This window comes from Petaurus breviceps, unplaced genomic scaffold, assembly GCF_028583685.1.
Source record: "Petaurus breviceps papuanus isolate PSGF00001 unplaced genomic scaffold, PetGlider_PUasm1.0 178, whole genome shotgun sequence".
Lineage (NCBI taxonomy): Eukaryota > Metazoa > Chordata > Mammalia > Diprotodontia > Petauridae > Petaurus > Petaurus breviceps.
Window position 1 is genome coordinate 2,383,092 of NW_027185777.1, and position 7,799 is coordinate 2,390,890.

At 39.1% G+C, this 7,799-nt stretch overlaps 1 long non-coding RNA gene across 2 annotated transcripts in view; it reads left to right on the forward strand.

Moving 5' to 3' along the window:
- Nucleotides 1–5,618: 5,618 nt before the first annotated feature.
- The window catches only part of LOC138159882 (uncharacterized), a 64,187-nt gene continuing 62,006 nt past the window's right edge, over nucleotides 5,619–7,799 (forward strand). For both annotated transcript variants that reach the window (XR_011167999.1, XR_011167998.1), the window contains exon 1: nucleotides 5,619–5,880. This is a non-coding gene — a long non-coding RNA (uncharacterized lncRNA). The remainder of the gene's footprint in view (nucleotides 5,881–7,799) is intronic.

The window sequence follows — 7,799 nt, forward strand, 5'->3', positions numbered from 1 at the left end:
TGTCAAGTAATCCTGGGAGATGAAATTTCAAATTTTACCAATATGGTGATGCCACCCAAGTCCATTTGCACTCAAGATTTTATATTACTTAACTATTGTGACATTGGCTATAATACCTTAGTCTAGTATCACAATTTACAGAAAGATTAGTTCTCATGGTTAGAATATATACACACAACATATATATCATATATGTGTGTATACATATATATATGCACATACAAATATATACATATACACATACATACAGTACCTAAGTGGCACGGTGGATAGAGTGCTGGGCCTGGAGTCAGGAAGACTAATCTTCCTGAGTTCAAATCTGGCCTCAGACACTGACTAATTGTGTGACCCTGGGCAAGTCACTTAACCCTGTTTGCCTCAGTTTCCTCATCTGTAAAATGAGCTGGAGAAGCCACTATAGTGTTTTTGCCAAGAAAAAACCCAAATGGGGTCAGGAAAAGTCAGAATGGCTAAAACAACTGGTAAATGAAACAAAATGGTAAATATAAGTGGAGTAGATTAAAACAATCTTGAAAATCCTCAGCTATGTCTGGAGGGACACCATCAAAGCAAGTCTAATCATGTCACTCCCAAAAGACTGCACTATTATATACCTGGTGACATAATTACAAGTGTGTGCTTTTATTAAAGAAGGATCCACTCAGAGGCTTGAGATCAAGATAAACTGAGTTGTCACAGGGTGGAGTCAAGATGGTGAAGTAGAAACAGGACTTCTGTGCAGCTCCAGCTCCAACCTCCTCTAATTCATGTAGAAAGTGACTCTGAACAAACTTTGTAGCTACAGAACCCACAAAACCACACAGAGAAGCTAACCTCCTGCTGAGGACAGCACAGCAGGTCAGCAGGAAGTGGCCAGCACAGCACTCTGGGAGTCTACCCCAACCCCACTTGAGGTAGAGGTTTTAGCCTCAGGGTGGGTCTGACCAGCTGCTGATTGGAGGGACTTCAGATCACCAGCAGCTGTGGTGGTTTCCAGAATTATCAACCCATAGATGCTAAGGACAAAGTGAGAGGTCAGTGCAGTGTGGATTCTGGGATCTGGTAGTTTGGGAGTGTGGTCAGCCTTTGCCCCCAGGGCAAGAAGTGGCTGAGGTGCCACGGCTGTGCAGCCGCCACCACGTGGCAGGCTCAGCTCCTGGACTGTAGATTGTAGGGGGACCAAGCATCAGTCTGAGGGGTAATCGCTCTTGCTTTAACCTGCTTGGATCTGTATTGCAGTCTAGGGTGGAGGTCCTGGGGTGTGTGACCAGCTTACCAGAGTGTGTGGAGGCTTCAGAGAGGGCACCCAACTAATGCCTTTGGCAGCTGAGAAAATCCCTGTGTTTGGGACAAAGCTCCCTTCCTGGTGACAGAGTCCTACTGTGGCAAAAAGCCCAAAAGTCAAGTAATTGATTGGCAACATGAGCAAGCAAAGGAAGCAAAGCAAACAAAGCAACCCAACTTTATACTCCTATTTTGGGGACAAAAAGGATCAAAGCATGGAACAGGAGAAAGACAGTGAAGCCAGAACTCCTGCACCAAAAGTTTCCAAGAAAAATGAGAGCTGGGTATAGGCCATAGAGGACCTTAAGAAGGATTTTGAAAACCAGATAAGAGAAGTGGAGGAAAAATTGGGAAGAGAGATGAAAATAATGCAAAAAAAATTATGAAATGAGAGTCAGCAACCTGACTGAAGAAAATAACATCTTAAAAAATAGACTAACTCAAATGGCAAAAGAGGCTCAAAAAGACAATAAGGCAAAGAATGACTTAAAAAGCCAAATTTGCCAGATGGAAAAAGAATCTCAAAAGTTCACTGAAGAGAATCATTCCCTCAGAATCAAATTGAAGCAAATGGAAGCTAGTGACTTTTTGAGAAATCAAGATACTATTAAACAGATCCAAACAAATGAAAAAAATGTGTGAAATGTGAAATATCTCACTGGGAAAACCACTGGCCTGGAAAATAGATCCAGGAGAGATACTTTAAAAATTATTGGTCTACCTGAAAGCCATGATCAAGAAAAGAATTTAGAAATCATCCTTCAAGAAATTCTCAAGGAAAATTGCCCTGATGTTGTAGAACCAGAGGGCAAAATAGAGGTTAAAAGAATCCACAGATTACCTCCTCAAAAAGATCCCAAAAAGAAAATGCCTAGAAATATTATAGCCAGGTTTCAGAATTCCCAGATCAAGGAGAAAATATTACAAGCAGCCAGGAAGAAACAATTTCAATATTGTGGAAACACAATCAGGATAACACAGGATCTGGCAGCTTCTACACTGAGGGATCAAAGGGCTTGGAATATGATATTCCAGAGGGCAAAGGAGCTGGGATTAAAACCAAGAATCACTTAACCAGCAAAACTGAGTATTATGTTTCAGGGGAAAATATGGTCATTCAGTGGAATAGAGCACTTTCAAGCATTTTTGATGAAAAAATCAGAGTTGAATAGAAAATTTGACATTCAGATACAAGAAGCAAGAGAAGCATGAGAAAGTAAAAAGGGAAAAGAAATCATAAGAAATTTATCAAAGTTGAACTATTTACTTCCCTACATGGAAAAACGATAATTGTAACTTATGAAACTCTTCTCAGTAGGAGAATAGTTGAAGGGAATAGAAATGTATATGTGTATACTTATATATAGATATGCATACATATATACATACATATATATGTCTACATAAGAGGGTATATGGGCATATGAATACATATGTGAATGTGTATATATGTGTGTACAGGTATACATAGATAGAGGACACAAGACCAATTGAATAGGAAAGGATGATACTTAAAAGGTGAAATTAAGAGGTGAGAGAGGAATATAATGAAAGGATATTGGGAGAGAGAGAATGGAGTAAACTATCTCATATAGAAGAGGCAAGGGAAAATGGTCACAATGGAGTGGAAGAACAGGAAGGCAAAAGGGAATGGGTCAATCTTATTCTCATTGAATTTGGCTTAGGGAGGGAATGACATACACACTAAAAAGGATATCTCACCCTACAGGAGAGTAGGGAGGAAGGGGATGAGAGAGAGGATGATGGAAGGGAGTGCAGGCTGTGGGGAGAGGGAAGTTGGAAGCACCCATTTTTGAAAAGGGACAGGATCAAAGTAGAGAATAGAACAAGTTGGAGGTGGGATAGGAGGGAGGGAAATATAGTCAGTCTTTTACAATATATCCACTATGGAAATGTTTTGCATAGCTACACATGTACAACCTATTTTGAATTGCTTATCTTCTCAGGAAGGGTGGGTGACAAGGGAGGAAGGGCATGAATCTGGAATTCAAAGCTTTAAAATCAAATGCTTTAAAATATATATATATATATATACTATTATTAATATTATTTTACACATAACTGGGAAATAAGATATACAGGCACTGGGGCATAGAGATCCACCATGCCCTACTGGAAAGTTGGAGGGGGTATGGAAGAAGATATGGGAGAGAGCAGATTGGAGGAGGCAATATCCAGTGGGATCGCCATTTTGGGGTGGTGGGTAGGGGGAAAAACGGGGAGAAAATTTGTAACTCAGAATATTGTGGAATTGAATGATGTAAACTAGAAGTTAATAAAGTATTACAAATAAATAAAGAAAGAAAGAATAAGAAAAAAACATTAAGAAAAGAGATGAAGATAAGCTGTATGGTTAGTGGTCATACTTTACTCCTTCAAGAATATCATTGCATCTTTGTTCATTTGTGGATAATTCTGATCCATAGAAGCAATGGTTTGCATTAACTGTAGCATGGGCTCCAGACAGTCATTACTTGGCATTTCAGAAAACGTACTCCTTTTGGAGAGTTCCGTGCCATAGAAAGCTTTTTTTCCCCTAATAGTCAAGGAAAGGGTCACCTTTAACAGAAGAAAACCATAAAGTAAGTTATGTAGTCACAGGAAGGCTTGAAACTCTTAGTTTCCTTTTGCACTGGGTACATCATGGATTGCACAGACTTTATCTTGATATAAATGCCAGCAAGGAGTAAATTACAAGAGTGACTCCATTGCCTAAGGAAATTACATTGAAAATTCCCATTTTTTTACTTGAGTGCCTATTGTAGGACACTATGAAGTTTTTCTGTGTGTTTATCTTCTGCTGAACCTTGAGCAAGATATGTTCAAAAGCACAAATGACATTTATGAAGCCATTTACAATCTTCCAAGAATTGAACACAGATGATTTCATTTCAGCATTACAACAATTCCATGAACTAGGATACTGAACATATCAATATTTCCAATTTACCAACAATAAGATTGAGATTCCTATAGGTTTAAGTGAATTGCCTTGATAAATAGCTAGTAAGTGTTGGAGACAAGACTGAATTAATGCCATCATTCTATCCACTTTGTTGTTGTTCAATCATTTAAATCATGACTGACTTTTCATGATCCCATTTCAGATTTTCTTGGCAAAGATGCTGGAGTGATTTTCCATTTCCTTCTCCAGCTTGTTTTACAGATGAGGAAACTGAGGCAAATAGTGATAAGTAACTTGCCCAAGGTCATGGAGTCAGTAGGTGTCTGAGGCCAGATTTGAACTCAGGAAGAAGAATCTTCCTGATTCCCATTCCAGTGCTCTATCCTATGTGCCACCTAGTTGCCCCCCCCCCATCCATTTTGCCATATTCTGCCATAGATTATGGTACCATTCTTGGAATCCCAAGAAACAAAGCATGAAACACAGGAAAATCCCAGAGGCAACAGAAATTCCAAACTGAAGGCACTTAGCCTGACTCCAAAAGCTCTTCAATGAGTCATTTTTGTATGAATATTGCAGTAGCATTGCTGAGCATCAGTTATTAATAAACTAGTGAAAGGTCTAGTTTTACAAGGACTTTTTCCCACACAAGAAGGAATTAATTGGTTGTGAGCCAAGGGTTCTTAACCTAGGATCTATAAACTTGTATTTTTTTTATATTTTTATAACAATATTTATATATAACATTTATATATTTTATATATCATAGAGACCCTGGCAAGTCACATAACCCTGTTTGCCTCAGTTTCCTCACCTGTAAAATGAGCTGGAGAAGAACATGACAAACCACTCTAGTATCTTTGCCAAGAAATGGAGTCACAAAGAACTGAACATGATAGAAACCACTAAACAAAATGCTTATACATAAAATTGTTTCCTTTGTAATCCCTTGTATTTTATTTTAGGCATTTAAAATTTGGTTCTGAGAAAGGAGTCCATAGACTTCACTAGACATAGTCAAAAAAACTCCAATCACAGAAAAGGTTAAGAAGTCCTGCTGTAGGTGCTGAAAATGGCAGTTAACTGAGAATTTTTTGTGACATTTAGTCACATAGTCTCACTTGGTAAGATATTTGTCTTGGGCCTTAATAAACACAAAACTTGATTTGGTCAAAAAAATACTATTTGGGAGTTTCATTACAAACTCCATGTGAAGGTTGTCCCTGTGACAGATCACATAAGAAATCCCTGCAATTACCAGATGGAGATTGATGGTTCAGTTCTGCAGTACAAACAGAGATGCCCTTAATGAGACTATTGATTGCTTGTGAAATTTGAATTTCTGAGCCATGATTCATTAATCATTCATGCAATTAAGAACCCTCACGACTTATGCTTACTCAAGACTTGAGAATCACTCCTCACAGAAGTGTTGGGACTCTTGGCATTTTTAGTAATCCTACAAGTTCACCACTGTCTTAAAGCAGTGTTTGTGAGAGATCTTGTTGTAGATTTTATCTGCAGCCCACATTCTGTGAAGAGTACAGGACACATAAACAAATAACTTGAAAGACTGAGGAACTTGGAACAATACCAGGTGTAATGGCAGTTCCTGAGAACTCATGATGAAACATGCTCCCGACGTCCGGATAGATGGATGATGGACTCAGGTACAGACTGAGGCATATCTTTATTTTGGGACATGGTTAATGTGGGAATTTGTTTGTCTTGGCTGTCCATATATGTAACTGGATTTGTTTTTCTTGCTTTCTTAATGAATGGGAAGGGGAGAATTCATAGCTGAAAAGAAAATAAAACAGATTTCAAAAAGTATACAGGATACATCTGTTTAGGGACATCTATTTTGTTGTTTCAAAATAGAGAAATAGATTTGCTGTGCAAAACAATCTTGGGAATTTGGCTGACTGACATCAGACTTGTGAATTATGCCTCAAAGCAGACATTTTAGGAACGCTCATCTTCCAGGGTGGAGGATGTATTCTGCTGTTTTTTGGAAATGCTTAAGAGTGGGATTACATTAAGATCTAGAGTGAGAAGGATTTGAGAATGAATCAACATCTGGGGACTTGTCATGCAAAGGGATAAATCTTCCCCTCTTAGGCGTGAGAGCAGAGGGACCCTTTCCCTACCTTCTGCCTCAGTCTATGGGCTGAGAATGTACTTTTAGCAACAAGCCAGAGATTCTGGAGCATAGAGATGAGGGATTCTTTTCTCTGTGCCTGGGCAGGGGAAATGCTAATGTTTCCTCAGATATGAAGAAGAGAAGAAACAGGCTCAAAATTTCCTGAACGAACAATCTTTCTTGGCAAAATTACTGTGATGAACCAAAAGTCCCATGAGACATATGAGGGAGTTTGGGTCTACGGTAGCAGTACGCTATGAATGTGCTCAGAGTTCTGAAACATGGGTACTTTTAGAAGGAGAGAAGAATTCACCTGCTGGCTCCCAAACTCCAGCCTCATCATCTCTTGACAAGGACATTGGTTCAGAAGTTCTCAGAAGGGACCCAGCTTTATATATAATGCATGACTCAGCTATCATGACTACTCCTGGCAAATCCAGGTCAGATACGTTTTCATGTTTGTGTTGCTGTCCACTCATTTGAGTTGTGTCTGGCTCTACTTGACCTCATTTGGGGTTTTCTTAGCAAAGACACCAGAGTGGTTTGCCATTTCCTTTTCTAGCTCATTTTACAGAAGGGGAAACTGAGACAAATAAGGTTAAATGACTTGCCCAGGGTCACAGCTAGTAACTGTTTGAAGTTGAATTTGAACTCAGATTCTCTTGACTCCAGACCCAGTATTCTATCCACTGCATGCATCACCTAGCTTTGCCCTTCCTCCTGTGTTTACACAGACAGAGCCAAAGAATAATTGAATAATTAAGCTGTGATTATTAATCAATGCAAATAAGAAAAAGAGATGTATGTTCAAAACTCACTTTTTTAAAAAACAAAATCATATTTATTAACTAGCATGTCCAGGCAATGGTTCTATTCCCTCCTCCCCCCCCCCTCCATTTTGCTTTCACAGGCATGAAACAAGAGGGATTGAGGAAGTAGTTTTAATTTTTCAAACAAAACTCCCAGCTTTTGCTCCGTGACCACAAGGCCTGCTGTTCCCAATTTTCCCATTCTACTTGGTCCATTGAGAGTTTTCCAAGATACTGTTTCTTTGGCTTCTGCAGAGGTATCAACAAGGACTTGTTTTCATATCCTTCCATTATGTCTCCAAGCCTACAGTTTTCTTCTTTTCATGTCCAAATGCCCAGAATATATGTTTTATTTTTTATTGTAGTGATGAGTGAATATTGATCCAAAGTGATTGGCTTACCTAGAAGAGAGCCTGTTCACATAAGGGAAATTGATTCTGCATTCATAGAAAGATAAAGGGGGATTTTGCTATGGACTTGATCCAGTACTGGTGTTGAGATACAAAAAGGAAGAAAGAAAAGAAAAAAGGAAAAATGAAAGAAGGAAGGGAGGGAGGAAGGAAGGAAGGAAGGAAGGAAGGAAGGAAGGAAGGAAGGAAGGAAGGAAGGAAGGAAGGAAGGAAGGAAAGAAGGAAGG